The 19,076-nt window shown below is 54.4% G+C and overlaps 2 long non-coding RNA genes across 2 annotated transcripts; both read right to left on the bottom strand.

Annotated features, from left to right (window-relative positions):
• Positions 1 to 3,514: 3,514 nt before the first annotated feature.
• On the bottom strand, positions 3,515 to 7,796 carry LOC115298091. Its single transcript, XR_003911593.1, has 3 exons — positions 7,673 to 7,796; positions 4,272 to 4,361; positions 3,515 to 3,930 (listed from the first exon to the last, which is right to left on the bottom strand). It is a non-coding gene; the product is annotated as an uncharacterized LOC115298091 (long non-coding RNA).
• A 233-nt stretch (positions 7,797 to 8,029) lies between these two features.
• Positions 8,030 to 8,800, bottom strand: LOC115300229. Its single transcript, XR_003912557.1, has 2 exons — positions 8,660 to 8,800; positions 8,030 to 8,537 (listed from the first exon to the last, which is right to left on the bottom strand). It is a non-coding gene; the product is annotated as an uncharacterized LOC115300229 (long non-coding RNA).
• Positions 8,801 to 19,076: the final 10,276 nt, after the last annotated feature.

The raw sequence follows: 19,076 nt of genomic DNA, 5'->3' as shown, positions 1-19,076 counted from the left end.
TGGCATCCTGCACGGACACTGAGACCCTCCCAGCAGCGGAGGAAGGGACAGGGTGACGGATGACCTCTCCCAGTCAGGATTCTCCCCGCAAGGCCCAGAAAAGAGGGTGCAGACATGCCTGCCCCCCCCCCCCCCGCCCCAAGCCCCTCTAACCGCCAGCAGCAGCAGAAGATCAAAGAGGAAACGTGAGCGCCGGAATGGTCGGCCGGCAGCACTAGCTGTTGATTTATTCTTGGGAAGGGCCCTGCGTCCCCTGGAACAGTGACCTCTATTAATGTTGACGTGTTCAAAAGCCGCATATTGGGATGCAGCGCGCCTCTCCTGTCCCTTTAAAGACCCTGCTGTTCAGTTTCAAAGACCCTGGCCGAGTGCGAGTCGTGTCTGGGAGCGCAATTCCTCGAGGAGGAATATTCCATCAAACGCTGCGTGATAAATGGGGGCCGGAGCTGCCGTAGACACTCACTTTGGACGAGCGGCCGGGCGCTGGAGACTTGGCTCGCGGGGATAAAAGGAGATTCATTCCAAACGGAATGGCTGAACAAACAGCCTGCGCCTGTGTGTGTTTCTGCCACCTCCTCCTTCACCACAGCCGCGGCTCCCCGCTCCCCCCGCTGCCCCTCCACCCGGCCAGGGCGGAACCAGGCTGGTACTGGGGGCGGGGGGCTCTGTGTGCCCAGGACCAGCCGGATGCTTTGCACCCGCCATCTCATTGCATGTCCATTGCTTGTGGCCTGGGGGGAGTCACTGTCCTCCTTCTGCAGAAGCTCAGAGAGGTTAGGGACTTGCCTGAGGTCACACAGCCCAGTAAGCCAGGAGCCAGGAAGTGGGTTCTTTATACTCCCCAGAATGCTAGCACCGGATGAACACTCAAAGGTGAGCAGTACCAACCACGGCACTTTACAGTGGGGACCGAGAAGCCCAGATGGCGGATATGACTTGCCCAAGGTCACATGGTCGATTTGGGAAAGATGAATTCTCTAGGAGTCTGCAGAGAAAGGTAATGTCGCTCCTGGCCCATAGTTGTCACTTTGTGGATGTAAGTTCATCTCTTTCACTAGCCCCCTCCCCTTCCTCCTCCTTTCTGTAGCCAAAGCCAAAAGGAAGGAGGGGGAGTTATCCGGTGAGAGCACAAGACTCATGAGGTAGAGAGAGCCTCCTCCGGGTCACACAGCCACCCTGGGTAGGAATCCGGTTAGTTGGAGCCTCCCTTTCATATGCAAAAGTCCTGTGGATGAGGGTCAGTTCTGGAAGCAGTGTTGGGGGTCTGGAGTGATGCTCTGCTCCGTGGGCTCCCAGCAGAGGTCATGCGGCTTCCTGAGGGCTGGGCCTCGGTCCCCAGGGAATCTGGGGTTGGTCAGTGCTGCCCTGGAGCCCATCTTACCTACTCTCCCCTCTGGGACGCATTCTAGACACAAGGTCTAGAACTGACTTAAAGTACCTTCAGCGCTGCCTCATTGCTCACGAAAGAACATGGTGGGAGAAATGGGGGGGGGGCTCCCTCTTGCCTCTGAAGGGCCGCTGCTGGTCCCTGCACACAGCACCCTGCTCCTCCCGGCTGGCCCTTTCCCATGCTGCTCCCGTTGGGACATTTCCTCCCCTACTTCCTACCTGGCGCCTACCTCCAAGGGCTCAGCCTGGCCCTTCGCCTGGGCCGTGCCCCTCCTCTGGGCTCCTGCAGGTCCTGGGCTGGCTTCTCTCAGAGCGCTCATCACTGGCCAGTGATTCCCTAGTCCCTGTCTCCCAGACTGGACCGTGAGCGCCTCGGGGTGCATTCCCCTCATGGCTCCAGGGCCTGGCACACAGTAGGTGCTCTGTAAATACTAGTGTAACCCCACTGGGTTTGGGAGCTGCCGACCTCCAGCCTGCACCTGTCCATGGGCACGGGTGTGTGGGTGTCTGAGTGTGTGTGTGTGGGGGGGGCTCGAATCCCAGCTGTTTCTTTGGGAAAAGTCCCAGGAGTCCTCGTGCAGGGCTGACAGTCATGTAGATTCCTCTCCTGAGCCCCCTGCCGGGGACAGTCCTTGGGGGCCCAGCCGGGGTCAGGGCCAGGTCCCTCTGGCCTCCATTCATCACACCTCTGAGCTCCCCATCAATCCCACTCCTAATGTGCCCAAGGATTGATATTCCTTTCTGGCCTGGCCAAGGGCCGGATCGATTCCTGTCTTAAAGGCACCAGCCTCCCTTCAGAACCATCAAATGGGCATTTTGTGGAGGCGGTTATTTAAAAATACAGCACCTTTCATTTTGTTCTTGACTCAGAAATATTGCAGGCTCTCACTTATTGACCCTGGGCACAGGGCGATGCTGCGCTCGGTGATTCCAGCGGATTATCTCATTTAATCTCTCCAGGACCGTTGAGATGGCTTATTATGACCCACCTTGGGTGAAAGCACGGTAGCTGAGGCTTATGTGGAAGCTTGTCGGGGGGCAGAGTTGGGGCCGGAACCCCATTTGTCTGATGCTGGATGCATCTGCACAATGAGGACCTGACCCAGCTTGGTCACAAGCTCACCCGCCCTCCCCACACCCACTGAGGGTCAGGGGACACCCTCAAAGCCCCCTGCCCTCTGCTGCCTGCCTCACCGGGGCCACTCGGGTGCTGTGGGTGTCTCCCTCCCAGCTCTGCTTCGCTAGGCCTCCAGCCTGCTTGATTGCAATTAAGGATAAGAACCACTGAATAGGGCTCAACTGGCTAATGAATAACCTTATCTTGCTCCAGCCAACTGCGGGGGCCACCGCGCCTCTGGCCCGGGGCGGGAGAAGCCTTCTCTATTAGGCTGCCTGCAGCTCTCAGATTTTCCCTCTCAGACAAGAGGACCCAGGGATCTCACTTGCTGGCTGTCTCCCATCTCCAGCCCCAGCTGCCACTGTCAGGACCTGACCAGCGGCAGAGATTTCCCCCACACCTGGGCATCTCCCTTCAGAAACCTCTTGTGAGTTGCTGGTCTGAAATCTCAGGCTGGATCGGCTCCAGGGGTCATTGGGTGCAGTCCCCTGTCTCTCTGTGAGGGGACTGACCATGTTGCCTTGGAAGGGATGGCGCTCTGTCTGGCCTTGTTTAGGGCGGTGGTTGTGGGATCCTGGGCACAGCCACTGCCAGATGGTGGGCTCCTGCCTGCAGAGACCAGGCCTTGTGGTGGACCTGGGGCAGCACATCACCAGTGAGGGGCAAAGAGGAAACACCCAGGATCCTCTCTGGTGGCTGGCTCATTTCCCTCCCGCCGTGGGGGCCATGAGGGTCTGCTTCAGTGAGAGGCGGGGGAGACCCTTTCCACAGTGAAAGGGACCCAACTGGCCCTGATTCTAAAGGGAGGAAAGACCTTGAAACACAGGTGGCTTGATGCAGCCCAGAGCGTGGAGTCCAGAGTCAGATCGGCCTTGGGGCACCCTGACTCTGACACTTGAAGTCAGTATCTGTGAAAGGGATTTGACTTTGTGGAGCGCACGTCCTCCTCTGTGTGGTAAATACGTCATGAGTTGACGGAGAGGGAATAAATGAGTCTGTGTAAGTGCGTATCCAGGCCTGGGCCAATGGTGGGGTCGTGTAAGCATTCGTGCTCCTGATTTTATTTGATCTTCATTTAAGAATCCTTCAAGAGGATCAGAGACTGGGAGTAATTTGTCTAGGTCACACAGATATAGAGAGAGAGCTCTGGGCCCTACCTCCAGATGTGGTGCCGGCTCCCTGGCGGCCGGGGTCCCAGGGCTCTGGCTCCCCCCTTTGTCTCTGACGCATCACGTGACCTTGAACGAGTCCTGTTACCTCTTTGAGGCTTAGTTGTTCTGTCTTTAAGATGGTCACATTCCTTTGTTGAACGAAGGCGGCTGGCTGGATTCAGTGGAAAGGGTCCCCAGAAACCATCTAGTCTCATTCTGTTCTTCGTGGTCACTGCAGCCCAGCGACGAGGAGTTTCCAGAATCACACAGCATCTGGGACAGGGCCAGAACCAGGAGTTTCCAGCTTCCTGGGCAGGAACCCAAGAGGTGACACCAGGTGGCCCTCCCTCCTGCTGAGACCTCTGGGTCCTCCCCCCCCCCCCCCCCCCCGCAGGTGGGTATGTAACTCCTGCCCCAGCTGCTGGCTTCTTCCTTCTCCCCTCCCCCTCCCCCCACCCCCCAACCTCTTCCCAGGGACCTAGCCAGTTAGAGACTGCGCCTTTCTGTCGAAGGCTGGGGTTCCCCTCCCACCTCCCCATCCCCACTCAGAGCTGAGATGGACACCGCCCCCCCCCCCCCCCCCCCCCAGGAAGCCAGTGTTCAGACAGGTTCACCATGAAAAAGTGGACCGGCAGGATTTTGTAGTCAGTTTCACCAGGCGGTCACACACGACTCCTCTCCTGCATCCGGAGCCTGTCAACAGCCTTGGGGGCAAAGGACAGAGTGCTTTGGAGAATGCTTGCCTCCCTCTTCTCAAGTCTCAGGGCCTCAAGGAGAGACCTGTGGAACAGGCCCCATTTGGCAAATGGGAGGGGAAAGATGGAGAGCAATCCCACAGGAAGTAGAGAGAAGTATCCGGGAAATGAATGACGCGCCACCAGACGTGACAGGGAAGGGGGACTGGAATCCCATCCCAGGAGATGCCGGTCCCAATCCTGCGGGTCTCCTGTGGACACTGGATTGTTGGCACCCCAGAAAGTCAGTGTCCTGGGAATACTGACATCTCAGGATCACCGGGACCCCGATCTCTGGGGACTGTGAATGCAGACAATACCGTTATCCAGGAAGCGGTGAGACTCCCGGAGTATTAATTCCCTGTATTGTCCGCACCCCAGGAATAGCCCTTTCTCACCCCCAGGCTCTCAGTGACCTGACTTTCCTGGGAGCTCACTGCAGGCCTGCCGGGGTGCCCGTGAGTCACCTCCTCCCTGGAGGGGTTTCGGAGACACACTTCAAGAGCACGACCCTGTCACCTGAGCCGCAGTGTAATCACCAGAATTGCTTTTCAGAGCACACAGCCAGGCCCATCTCTGGAGTTTCAGACTCGGCAGGTCTGTGGCAAGGCCCAACAATGTACCTTCCTAACAAGTTCCCAGGCGACAGGGCTGTCCCCGGTCCAGGGACCGCACTGCGAACACCGCTGTCCCAGAATTTAGGTGCCACAGGTCCTCGACTCTGGCTGCATCTGGAAGGCCCTACGGAGATTTTAAACTGCTGCTGAGGCCCAGGGCCCCGCTCGGAGGAATTGATTTCATTGATCTGGGTTGGGGCAGGTAATATAAAAGTTCTCTGTGGGACTCTAACTTATGGTCAGGAGCTGAGAACTGCAGGTCTCAGCCAAGTGTGGGGGGAGGGGGAGTAAGCAGCCACATTCGGTTCACTGTTCTGAGATGGGGGAGACCAAGACACACTCTGGGGTTTTAGGGGAGATCCTTGGGCTCAGCTCCCACAGGCACCCACCCCGGACCCAGGAGCCGGGCAGCCCTGGACCTTCCTCTTGGAGCTCCTGGGCTGGCTTCTCCTGGATCTGGCACTGCTACGGGGTCTGACCATTCATCCACCCATATCCGATAGACATGTATTTGGCACCTACTGTGAGCACTGTTTAGACTCTCGGGCATACAATTGTGGATGAAACAGACCGAGATCCCTGCCTTCCTTAAGATCATGAGCCAGTTCATAGCATCGATGTTGCAAAGTGTGCTCCAAGGCTGCCCTGGTGCCTGAGTGTCTCTTAATTCACAGGCACAGCTGGCAAAGTGATGGGACCTAAAAACTGGGCTGGGCCAGGCGGTGGGGTCCAGGCTGGGCACAGGGGTGGTGGGGTCCAGGCTGGGCACAGGGGTGGTGGGGTCTGGGCTGGGCACAGGGGTGGTGGGGTCCAGGCTGGGCACAGGGGTGGTAGGGTCCGGGCTGGGTGGAGGAGTGGTGGGGTCCATGCTGGGCACAGGGGTGGTGTGGTCTGGGCTGGGTGGAGGAGTGGTAGGCTCGGGGCTGGGCACAGGGGTGCTGGGGGAGTTGCCCAGAACACCCTCTGTGTGGATTCTCCAAAACCTAGCCAAGAAGGGAGGTTTCCTGGGTTCAGCTTCTAGACTGTGGGCACCTCAGGGCATCCGGTGAATCCCTCTGCCCCCAGTGAAGACGACAGCAGGACGTCCCAGGGGTCTGTCCCTGAGTGGTGGGCCTGGGAGCCCCTTCTGTTTCATGCATACTCCCTTCCATTCCTTCTTTGGCTTTGTTTCCCTTTTTTATTTACCCCTCTGTCTCCACTTCTTATTCTTGACCGCTTCTTTTTGTGGTTCTCTTTCCATTTCTTCTCTGCTTGCCTGTCTCCATCCCTCCAAGCACAGTTGGACCCCTGACCCCGTTAGGACACTGGGAGGCATCTCCCCCTATAGGACCCCTCCTCTCACTTTCCTGGATGAACATATTCCAAGCCCTAAACTCACTTGTTTCCCTTCCTCTGCCAGTGGGCTCAAAACCCCCTCCCTGGCCAGGGCACGAGAGCCGACTGTAGCGTCCTGACTCCACCCTCTGCTCAGGCCTGAAGGGGGCTGGGGTGACTCAAGGGTCATTGAACAAGTTCCACTCCTGGGGGGGCCAGGAAGCCCAGGCCTCCAGTGTGGTTAGGGCAGTGATGCCGGCTCATCCTCCGCTACATTAATTCACTGAACATTTATTGGCTGCTTATGATGTTTCCGGCGCTGAGATAGGGAGATAAATAAACCACAGCCCTTTCCTTAAGGACTCCGGTGAATAACATTCAAAGCGCCATCCATCTACCTTTCTATTCTTTTGTTATTCACTCATTTATCCATTCACTCGTCCTGTAACTACTGCCTACCCTCTATGGCACAGACACAAGAGAATATAGGGATGAACTTGAGACCATCCTTGCCCTCAAAGTCACCCCCTGTGGGAAAGACAGACAAGCAAATGGATAATTCAGGGGCTCCGAGCCCTCACCAGATTCCAGGGGTGGGTGACCAGACCTCTTCTCGAGCGGCTCTGATGGTATGCTGGGTGGGACCTGATGGGGCTGCCCTGACCCAGCGCGGGGGTGGGGGTGTGTGGTAAAGGGGATCTGAGGTCTTGAGGTGCTCCTAAGTCTCCCTGAGCTGGGGAAGGGTTGGGGGCCGCGGCCCAGAGCCCGCTGTAAAGTGTGCCCCTTAATACCTTGATGATGGCGTGCATAAGAATGCAAACCGGCTGCCGTGGGGAAGGGGAGGAAATCTATTTCCCAGCTAGGAAATTATTGAATATTTAGGACCCGGAGCAGATCGTTTAGAAGGGGAAATGAATTTCTCTGGCTTCCTCTGGCTGAGATAAATCAGCCCAGATGTTCTCGTGCTTTCACTTACCCCCGTGGAACAGGTCTGGATGGCTGTTTATGCAGGGCGAAAGTAATCGCTCTTCCAGAAGTGGTAACAATTGCTTCCAAAGCCGTCGGCTCTCTCTCAGGGCTGGGGTGGCAGGCCCCACTGGTCAGCCCTGCCCCTGCCTCTGCACACCCCCGGGGCCTGCAGCCTCGGAAGGGGCTGGCTGTCCAGAGCACCATTTTCCCTCCTGATGGCCGAGGTCTTGCTGGCTCGATGCGGTGTGGAGCAAGATCCAAGACTCAGCCAATAACAACGGGAGACCCAATCAGGGGCCCAGGGTTGAGCCAAGGGTCTGAGCTGTGAGGCAGGAGGATTAGGGGGTGCAGGATTTAGGTTAGACTTAAGGAAGGACTTACCTTGTCAGAGGGTGATTGTGGTACTGCTCCCCCTAGGTGATTGGTCAGAGGGCAGGAGATTCTCATTTGTGGGGAGAGGAGACAGAGGACGGACTCAATGGCCTCTGAATCCTGAAAGCTCCAGTGTTCTGTGATGCCCAGATCACCAGCCTGTAAAGGTGTTAGATGCCTGCCTTGGCACCGAACACTGATTTTTCCTTCACAAAGTTCTGTTTTTCTAGACCAGGGCAGACTTTTTTCTTTTGGAAGAAACCAAATAGTAAATATTGTTTCTACAGGCCGTACAATTTCTGTCCCAGCTACTCAACTCTAAGGCTGTAACGCAGACTTAGACAGTATATAAATGAATGGATGTAGTTGTGTTTCAATAAAACTTTATTTATAAAAATAGGTGGTGGGCCGGATTTGGGCCCCTTGCCGTAGTGTCCTGACCCTTCTCCTAGACCTTCTCAGTTGTCAAACTGAGGAGTTTCTTGTCCTTGTCTGTTTTTGAACCAGCTCTATTTCGTTTTCCTGATTAGGGAAGTCACGTTTACTTACAGTGAAAATTTATATACATTAGAAGGTGAAAGCCGTTGGTAACCCTCCTCCTTCTGCAAAACACCCACTCTTCACAGTTTAGCATCTGTATATATTTTTATCCTAATGCTGTGTTCTCTTTAAAGGTCATTTCGTGGAGACCATATTTACTGAGTTTGTTATATTTTGAGCTCCAGGTTGACTCCTGTTGAAAAGAAAACTGGAGATGGCGGCCGGCAGATGAACCCAGGGAGATAGGAAGTGGACCAGGCGGACTTTTCTTTCTGGGAATGTTCCTTCTCGGGGAACTGCGTGCGGTCCTCGGTGGTGTGTGTCATGCTGTAGGCTGGGGAGGAAGAGCCAGGGGGTGGAGGGGATCCGAGGGGCAGCCGACAGCTCTGTCTGGCCAGTGGGAAGTCTGGGGTCACTAGGGAGAACTGGGCCCAGCGGTGCGGTGGGGACCCTTACGCAGCCCTGATGGTGGTCTTCCTGGCCACGGAGGAAGGAATCTGGAGACATACAGGGAGCGGATTCATTGGCTGCTTCAAGGGGTTCTCCCAGACGAGGATGCTGGGACTTGGGTGACGCGCCCACCTCAGGACGAGCAGGAACGTCCTTTCCAGAAAAATCTTCTCTGGATCTTGGCTCAAGTCATGATCTCACAGTTCCTGAGTTCCAGCCCTACCTCGGACTGTGAGCTGACAGCATGGAGCCTGCTTGGGATTCTTTCTCTCCTGTTCTCTGCCCCTCCCCCACGTGTGCGGGCGCGCATGCGCATACTCGTGCACGCGCATACTCGTGCACGCGCGGGCGCTCGATCTCAAAATAAATGTATGAACTTAAAACAAGGGTTCATTCAGAAAAACCCTCAAATACAGGAGAAAGAGCTCCTTACCCTCCCCCACCCTTCGCCTTGAGCAAAGATACATCAAAAAAATGGAAAAAAGAGGGTACAAAGAGACAGAGAGAAGTCCGGTTATGAGAAGGGCCCGCAGGGTCCCCCAAGGGTCCCGTGCTCCCTGGGGGTGGGGCGGGGTGCGGGGAGCCTGACTCCCCTTGCAGATCCTAATGCCGTCTGTCTCCTGAGACAGGAGCTCCTCCCCAAACACTCCTTTCTTGAGCCTCAGTTCCACGGAGGAGAAATCTTCCTTTCCCGGAAGTGACAGGACGGAGAAGAGAGCAGAAGACACAGCGCCACCAGGCGAGATGGGCAGCCCCACATTGGAGTTGGGGGGCACTGCCCCCGCCAAGGCCAGATTTATGCCCACTGATCCCTGGTGGCGCCAACACACAGCTTGGCCCTCACTCACTCATTCTGTCTTTGGTGTTTTGGGATCACGCTCAGGTCTAATTCGGTCGCTGGGAGGGGCCTGGGCGCCACAGTTTTCTGTGACAGGTGGAGTAGCCTGGTGGTGATGAGAATAGGCTTGGGGATCATTCGGGTCTGGGTTCAAGTCTCAGCTTTCTCACTTTCTCATCATAGGCAACTTTTGGCCCACGTGAGCCTCAGTTTTCTCATCTGTAAAATGGGTATAGTATTAACACCCTAAAGCTCACGAGATGACCCTTGCCGAGTGCCTGTAGGACTTGGCTTTTATTCCTTTGGTAAAATGTAACTGGGGACATTAACATAATCTTGCATTAAATCTGGGGCTGATGGGCTTGGAGAAAACCCTGGCTAGAACAGTCCATTTCCCGCCCCCACCCCTCCCCCCTCCCCTACCACCCCGTAGAATCTTAAGAGTCTCCATGAGTAAATCAGATGCACACTCCTTGGACAAGAGGCTGGACCAGCTTGTTCTCAGCTGAGTCTCTGCTGCCCAGCCAGGCCCGGTGCCCAGGAGGGGCTGAGAATCCATTGCAGGAAGAAGGAAGGTATCAAAGATGCCCAAGGAAGGGCTTTCTCCATGGACAGTGTGAGAGGCAGAAACATTGAGCAGCGGCCTCCAGCCCCTCCCTCCCCTCCGGCCTCTTCTTGTCTCTCTTTCCCCCGCAGCCCGAGAGCAGATGGCCCGCTGTTCCGCACCACCATGTTATGCCACAGATTTGTTTCAGGTTGGCTGGATCCAATTTGGTCCCTGAGTTTAAAAAAAAAAAAAGGAGGTGTAATTAAAAACCAATAACAACAACGGAACAGAAGTTCAGCCATCACCATCAATTTTCCACAGGAGCTGGTGATGGGGAATCCGGCGCAGCAGCCCTCCCGGAGCCGGTGCAGTCCCTGCAGGGACACCGAGGCTGGGGATCAGCTCCCGGTGCCTCTGCTTTCCTCCACCTCTGGGATGGATCGGCTGGGCTTGCAGACAGGCCGACCCCTGTCCCTCTGCGACTTGCGGTGCCGAATTTCTGGTCCGCTCTCTGCAGCCTTGCCCCGCACTCCTTTCTCTACGATCCACACTGCAGGCCCGCACCTCCCTCCCCTGTCCCCCAGTGAGGCTTCCCAGCTGCCTGTCCCATCCCGTGGAGAGAGCAGGGCCAGCAGTGTGGAGCTGGTGGGTGCCCCCTTCCCGGCGGCTGCTGGGCACTCCTGTGCACCTGCCATGGGCCCGCTTTGCCTCTTCCTCACGATGTTGCCAAATAGGTGCCATTATGCCCTCAGTTTTATCGATGGAGAAACGGAGGCTTGGAGACGTGAGGTGCCTTTTCCAAGGATAACAGCTGGAAAGGGGTTAAGTTGGGAGAGGCTGCGTGAAACCAGGGCTGTGTGGCAGCTGGGGACACAAAACAGGTAAGGCAAACTCCCTGATTTCAAGGAGGCCACAGGCAGGACAGGCCTGGCACCGGGTCAGCTGGCTGGCGGAAGGGATGAACGGATGGACAGTGGATGGATGGATGGACAGACAGACAAATGGCTAGAAAGCCATACTCAGAGATGTAGAGAAAACCAAGTAGCAGAATGAGGCCACACTCTGTCCTGGACTTGATGGGCGAACAGTGAACAGTCCTCTCGGGCCCCGTCATTAGCTTGCTCTGTGACCTCAGTGACCCATGGGGCCTCTCTCAGCATGGTGCTGCCGGTTGCGAAATGAGGGCTTAGGTGCCACAGTCTCCAAATGCCCCTTGGGACCTGGCGTTCCCTGCCCTCCTAGGTCTCTCGACCCCATGGACCTCTCGATCCACGCTCGAGCTGGAGGGCAGAGGTAACTTCGTGGTGGTGGCAGCGGTGGACGAAATTTTAATTCTGACTTGCTGAAATTCTCCGAGAGCAGCAATTACAAGCTGGCAGCTGAGAGTTAGACACTTTGTTCATGCCCATAAATATTATTTTTTCCTTAATTAGCAGCCGGCATTTGAAAATCAGGCAATTTTTCAATTTCCCTCGCATAGCAGGGAGGCGCCGAGCTTTGCAGTAAGTCCGAGGGCGTTCGGATCCCAGCGCGGACGTTTTCCAGCTGTGAGTCTTTGGGGAGAGTGTCGGAGACTCTGTGTTTCAGTTTCCTTATCTATAAAATGGGGGTGATCACAGTACCTACTTCGTGGGGTCATAGTGCAGAAGAAGTCAGCAGGTGCGGGACCTACAGCAGCACCGGGACCACCGTGAGGGTTGTGTAGGTACGGTGAAAGCTCAGTTTGTGAGCATAATTTGTTCTAGAAACATGCTTGTAATCCTAAGGCTTTGTGTATCCAAGCGAATTTTGAGAACCATTGGCTCAGTGGCGATCACATGACATTTGGCATCGCCTCCTCCTCATATTGCAAGACATCGCTTGTTTATCAAGTTAAAATTTATTAGAAATGTGTGCTCGTCTTGCAGAACATTCACAGAATATTCACCATCCAAGATTTTTCTGTACTGGTTTTTGCTACTATTATATTTTTCTCCATGTGTATTAGTGTTCTTGGGCTGCCGTGACACAGTACCACTTATTTTCTCTCTGTTCCAGAGGTTGCAAGTCCAAGATCAAGGTGCCAGCTTGGCCGGAGACTGGAAGTCCAAGATCAAGGTGCCAGCCCGGCTGCTTTCTCCTGAGGTCTCCCTCCGGAGCTTGCAGACGGCTGCCTTCTCGCTGGGAGGTCACATGGCCTTTGCAGGGTGCATGCGCACTCCTGGTGTCTCTCCCCCACCCTATATGTGTAGGGCCCTCTGCTTCTGACCTTGCTTAGCCTTCCTCACCTCCTTAGAGCCCCATCTCTCAGTGCAGTCCCGCTGGGGATTAGCGCTTGCCTCTGCCTGTGAATGGGGGTGGGGGTGGGGGACAATTGCTAGCAATCAGCCCAAGGCGGGCTGCTCCGTGTGCTCCGCCTGGGACAGAGGCGATGACTGGGACATCAGACTTTCTGCCGTAAAGTGAGGCAAACCAGGGTAAGCTGGGGCAGCTCCGTCCTCATTACAGCTGCTTCCTTCAGTGACTTTCCCTGCCTCACCCCTGCCTTCTGACCTTGCCTTGGAGGGACACCTGGACCCAGAAGGGCTGGTAGGAGGTGGGCAAAGATGGCACTAGGAGAGCTCCTTGCTGAGTGAGGGAGAGAGTGTAGAGAGTCAGGAGAGCCCGGATCCTCCAGGGTTAAGCCTTCCTCCAGAAAGAACATCCACAAACACCAAGGGAAGGAACCAAGCAGAAGCATTATCATGATTAATGTTATTTCAAAGACTTAATTTTTCCCCCTCTTTCTGAACTGTTTGCGTGCTGTTGTGCCGAATGCTGTCTCTTGATTCTGAGTGTCCTTCCCCTGGAGTAATTTGGAACAAGGTCAATGTTCACCAGCAAGGCTTCCTTGTCTTTGATACGCCCGCTGACAGCCCTGCGAGGCTGAGGGGCTGCAAGCAGTGGAGGCAGACTGATGGGGGAGGCCATGCGCCAGGGTTGATGGAGGAGGCCAGGGGACCAGGCTTTCAGGCTGTGACCTCTCTTCACCCAGGGGCAGATGGCATCTCCGACCCAAGGGGCAGGAGGGAAGAGTCCAGGGTAAAGATCAAGACCTTTATCTCACTCTGCTCCTCTTGGCTGGAAGATTGCCAATCTCGGCTTCTTCACCTGCAGAATGGGGACAAGCACAGGATTTTCCCTTCTGGGTGACTGTGCTCGCTCTTGGAGGTTCACACACTTCCCAGACTCGGCTGTGCATGTCCTTCCCCTGGGGCGGGAGACAGGCCCTGAGTTTCTAGCAAGTGTGCGGGGGTGACTGCAGTTTGAACGGCAGAGGCTGTGAATATATAAGTTCTTAGCCTCGTAGGCAGGGCTCCAAGTACATGTCACTTATCATCTCTGCCACCGCCACCGCCAGAGTGTCACCCTCATCATCTTTGTCACCAGCATCACCATCTTCTTTATCATCAGTGTCATCCTCACCTACATCATGGCTGGCACCATTGCTAGGTCTTGTCTGTGCCCTGCCCTCCTCACATGCTCCAGAAGAGGCAGCCGAGACCCAGAGATGGTTGGAGACAGGGCTTGAAGGCTGCTCTATTGAGGTAGAGGAGAGGCTGGTGGTTGAAAGTCAGGAGACAGATTCAAGTCCCGCTCTGCTAATGAAGCCTTTGAACTTTCCAAATAGATGAGCCCTTAGAGATAATCCAGGCTGACTTTCTCTAACATCTCTAACGTTTGGGGAAACATTTGATGCCAAAGGGAGGAGAAGGTATGGAGTGAAGGGTGGAGATGTTGGAGTTGGGCAGTCTTGCCTCCAAATGTCTACTCCGTCACTTGCCGGCTGTGTGACCTCAGGCAAGTCACTTCATCTGAGTCTCAGTTTCTTCATCTGTAAAATGGGATGTGATAGCCAGTTTCCACAATAGCCTCCAGTGATCCCCACCTCCTGGTGTTTACACCCTTCATTGGTCTCTTCCCCCCACCTTGTACTGGGTTTGGAGTCTGTGACCAACAGAATATGGCAGAAGGGAAGGTGTCCATTTGGGAGGCTAGGAGACTAGGTTGTAATAGGTTCTGCAGTTCCCGTCTTGGGTCCTCTCTTTCTCTTCTTCTCTCCCTCTGTCTGACGGCCAGCTCTGGGGGAAGCCAGCCGCCATGGCAGCCCATGGAAAGGTCCAGCTGGTGAGGAGCTGAGGCCTCCCAACAGCCACGTGGATGAGCTTGGAAGTGGATTCTCCAGCCCCAGTCGGGCCTCATGAAGGCATGGCAGTCCTGCCCGACAGCCTGCTGCAAGCCCGTGGGAGACCCAGAGCCATCTGACTAGGCCACTCCAGGGTTCCTGACCCTCTGAGGTTACATACGGTAACAAGTGTTTGTCGTTTTCAGTTGCTAAGTTTTGGAATGATCTGGTACCCAGTAGTGGATACATAACACACAGAGCTGATGATATCGATCCTGTAGGTTTGTTGTGAGGACGAACTTCAGCTAAGCACTCTGCATAGTACCTGAAGCACGTTGGAGGCCAGTGAAATGTGACACAACAGTGACAGCATAAATAATATCACTGACTACACCCCAGGTCACATAGCAAGGGAGTGACAGGGTTGATGATCCTGTGGCTCCCAGTTTTAACCATTTGTGCCTAAGCCTTGCTATCGTCGGTGGGCACTGAAGGCTTTGCCTGGAAGAAAACCACAGGGTCAGAGGGTGGAGGGGCAGAAAATGTGATGGCAGTGGGGACAGTCGCTGGGCTTCTGGGAGGCAGAGCCGCCATGGGATGCACGGGGTGGTGCAGGGCTGAGGCACAGGATTCGTGTGTGTGCACGTGTATGTGTGTGTGCAGGTCACTCATGTGTGCACATATTTTAAATATGCAACACGGGGTGCGTGTACTCATATGTGCATTCACACATGGAGGCACACATGTAAGTGTCCATGCACATGTACACACATGTGCATTCATGCACACGGGTATGTGTGTATTGGGCATGTGTGTGCACGTCTGGGTCACCTCTGTAGGCCCCTCAGCCCAAGATTGGCCCCTTATCCGATTGGCTGTTGCTTCTGGGCCTGCCGTAGGAGGAAGGAAAACCATGGAAACAAAGGAATAGTTAATGAGCCGGGATGGAGGAGGCTGGGGACCTGGGTGTCTCTGAGGCCACAAAAAGAGAGGTTCAGGGGAAGGTCTACTGGGGTTTATTTCCCCGGCCATGTGGGGCTTCTTCGGTAGAGTGATATCAGACGGGTCTGGTGGGGGATGAGCCCCTGACTCTCCAGCCCCAGGATTCCGGGACGCATGGGGCTCTCAGTGGCCACAAGATGCCTCCTCTGGGGTCCTCTGCTCCGAGGGCCTGGGCTGCAGATGTCACCACGCGGCTCCTGGGAGGGTGTCTGTGGTTCACAAGAGTCTGTGACCTGAACCATGAGACGTTACAGATCCCCTCACTGTAGAGACTCTGGAGACATGGAGGTAACAGAGAGGGTACGGGACCTGCCTCAGGTCACAAGCAGGCTGTGACAGGGTCTGGGCAGGGATCCAGCTCTCCTTGCCTATAACTCTGGCCCAGAACGGGGGACATGGTAGGTGACCTGGGGCGTGCTGGTCCAGAGGAGTCCTGTGCCTGGGGGCCCCAGGGCTGGGATCTTGTTCTAGAAGAGCGGGCTGATCCCTGTCCGCTGGGTGGACCAGATGGGCAGTGCTTTCAGCCCTCGTGTTCCTCACTCTTGCCTTCATCACAAGGAATAACTGGGGGCAAAGAATCCTAGGGGAGCACGAAGCCTGCCAAGCTTGAGCCTGGCACCGGTCAGGCACCCAGATGCCAAGCAGGTTGGAATAGAATCGGTAGCAGGGGCCTCGGGGGGATGAGGGGCACACTGCTGGAGCAACTTGGCAAATGCCTCTCCTGGCTCCTTCCAGACCTTCTCTCTTGCCTGCCATGTGCCAGGAACCTCTGGAAGAGAGTTTTCTGGCAGGTCTGGGAGTGCAGAGGCGGGTCACAGGGGTCTCAGTCATGCATTCACTCACAAACACCTTCTAAGGAAGGCAGAAGTGGTATGTGCCCTCAGTGCCCAGTAGAACGAGGCACTGAGTGAAGCCCCAGCACCCCCTGTGTTGCACCCCCCATGGCTCCTACCATCTAGAAGCCCCATTTCACAGGTGAGGGAAAACCGAGGCTTAGAAAGTGGCAGAGGGGCACCTGGGTGGCTCAGTCGGTTAAGCCTCCAGCTTCGGCTCAGGTCAGATCTCACGTTCGTGGGTTCGAGCCCTGCGTCAGGCTCTGTGCTGACAGCTAGCTCAGAGCCTGGAGCCTGCTTCCTGTTCTGCGTCTCCTTCTCTCTCTGCCCTCCCCCCTCTCATCCTCTGTCTCTCTCTGTATCAAAAATAAATAAAACATTAAAAAAATTTTAAAGAAAGTGGCAGAGCTGAGATTTGAATCCAGGTCTTGTGACTCCCAGGCTGCCGTTCCCCCCATCTCTGAGCATCTCTCTGAGTGCCTGCTACACCTGCTGTGTCCAGGGGTCAGTCTGGAAACTGGAGACAGAGGTAAATGAGCTATGGGCCTTGCCCATAGTTTAATGGATGCATGTGGAGTTTAATGGATGAATTAACTATTGCTAGTATGTCAATGCCGTGTAACAAGTAGCACTCCCCAAATCTCAGTGCCTTACTAGCAATTATTCCTCTTGCTCAGAGAGGTTGGCTCAGCCGGGCAGCTCTACTTCAGGCTGTGGGTGGACCACACTTGTCTCTTGCTCTCCTTGAATTTGTGGCCACTCAGGATCTGCTTCCCAAGGCTGGGCAGAGACACGCGATGTCTCCCGAGGCTTCATTTTGGAACCGGAACACTGTCCTACCCCTGACCTCCAAAGTGAGCTACACGGCCGAGCTCTACTCTGGTGGGGGGCACTACGGCCACCTGACAAAGGCATGGCTGTCTCTCTAACAGGGAGGCAGGAAGAACGGTGCAATAATCCACTTGTCTGCAGCAGGGAAGACCAACTGGGGTGATAATGCCGTGGTGCATCTGATCAAATCTGAGAAGCCATCAACTGTAAACCACACTGGTAATTTAGGTGCCTCTAAGAAGGAAAAGCAGCTGTTGACGAGAGAGAGTGACATGATGCTTTCTCAGCTCATCATATTTTTATTTTATTCTTATTGAGAGCTATTTGATCATTGGATGCGGAAGTGACAACAGTACGAGCGGTTCTGCCCAGGGTTTTGCTCTCGCACGGGCTCTGCACCTGGGTTAGGGCTGCACTGTCCACGGAGACGGTGAGGTGTCCTTGATTGCATGACAAATGCTGATTTCGGGGATGTTCAAACGTGAAAACATGTGTTTTGGTTCTTAGAACTGGTGACATCCCTTGTTTACTCATGGTGGTGAGCACCTGCTCGGGGGCGGGCCCGTTGCTAAACCTTCTGTGTGGGGAAACTCACTCACGCCTCAGACGATAAGGGGAACATATTAGCAATCCTGTTTCGGAGACTGAGTGGAGCAAGGCTCCAAGGGATGAGCTGTCTTGCCGAAGACCCACAGTTAGCAAGTGGAAGAGCTGGGAGTTGAACCCAGGACAGCCTGACTCCAAAGTGGTTAACAGTGTAGATGCTGGTTTCTCTTCTGTAAAATGGGGATGGTAGACACACTCCTTCATAGGTCGTTACAGATATTAGAGTATTGAAAACAGGGTCAGACACAGAACATTCAAGACACGCGCGTCACTCTGGGAGTATTTTCTTCTGCTTCTCCGAAGCTAATATCGGTGTAATAAAAGCTGCTACTAAACGCAGAGCAGAGGGGTGCCTGGGTGGCTCAGTAGGTTGAGCATCCGACTTCATCTCAGGTCATGATCTCACGGTTCGTGAGTTCAAGCCCCACATCAGACTCTGTGCTGACAGCTCAGAGCCTGGAGCCTGCTTCAGATTCTGTGTCTTCTTCTCTCTCTGCCCATCCTGCTCAGAATCTGTCTCTCAAAAATAAATAAACATTATAAAGAAAAAAAAACAAACAAAGCACAGAGCAGAGAGCTATGGGAACCAGGAAAGGCAGGTCAGTATAAAAATCACTCCCGTTATCCGGGGTGGGGGGAAGGTCCGAGGCACCCAGTGGATGCCGGACACTGTGGATGACATGAAACTAACCCACACATACATACGGTAAGGTTTATAAATCAGGCACAATAAGACATTAACAAAAACTGATAATAAATAGGGCAATAACAATGTACTGTCATAAAAGTTGTGTGAAAGTGGTCTCTCTTAAAACAGCTGTAGATCATGCTGTAATCACCCTTCTTTTTTATTATTTTTTCTTTTTCAAATATTTATCTATTTATCTATTTATTTATTTATTTATTAATACAATTTATTGTCAAACTGGTTTCCATACAGCACCCAGTGCTCATCCCAACAAGCGCCCTCCTCCATGCCCATCACCCACTTTCCCCCCTCCCCCACCCCCATCCACCCTCAGTTTGTTCTCAGTATTTAAGAGTCTCTCATGGTTTGCTTCTCTCCCTCTCTGTAACTTTTTCCCCCCTTCCCCTTGTAATCACTTCTTGTGGTGACGTGAGGTGACAAAACGCCTGCGTGAGGAGGGGAAGGAGGGGAATGGCGTGGGTGTGTGACATGGCGCTGGGCTATACTGACCTTCCTGGGATTGTGTCAGAAGGAAGGTCACCTGCTTCCAGACTGGCCTGACTGTGGGTAACTGCAAACATCGAAAGTGATAGCGCAGGTAAAGGGCAGGGGGGCCGCTGCAGCTTAGTGATTTGGGGGTCTCGTCAAGTTGTTTGATGTGAGGAAAGCAAAGAGCATGTGTGATTCATGCTTGTAATTATTTACTCAAACATATTTGTTTACCTATTGTGTGGAAGATAGTACACAGATTTGAAAAACATTTTTAAATGTTTATTTACTTTTGAGAGAGAGAGAGAGACAGAGAGAGCTTGTGTGTGGGAGGGGTGGAGATAGAGGGAGACACAGAATCTGAAGCAGGCTCCAGGAGCCTGGGGCTCGAACCCACAAACCGTGAGATCATGACCTGCGCCACACAGGCACCCCCATCAGTGAC

Source organism: Suricata suricatta, chromosome 8 (genome assembly GCF_006229205.1).
Source record: "Suricata suricatta isolate VVHF042 chromosome 8, meerkat_22Aug2017_6uvM2_HiC, whole genome shotgun sequence".
Taxonomy (NCBI): Eukaryota; Metazoa; Chordata; class Mammalia; order Carnivora; family Herpestidae; genus Suricata; species Suricata suricatta.
Note: the sequence above shows the minus strand (reverse complement) of the source record. Positions and strands in the feature narration are given on the sequence as shown.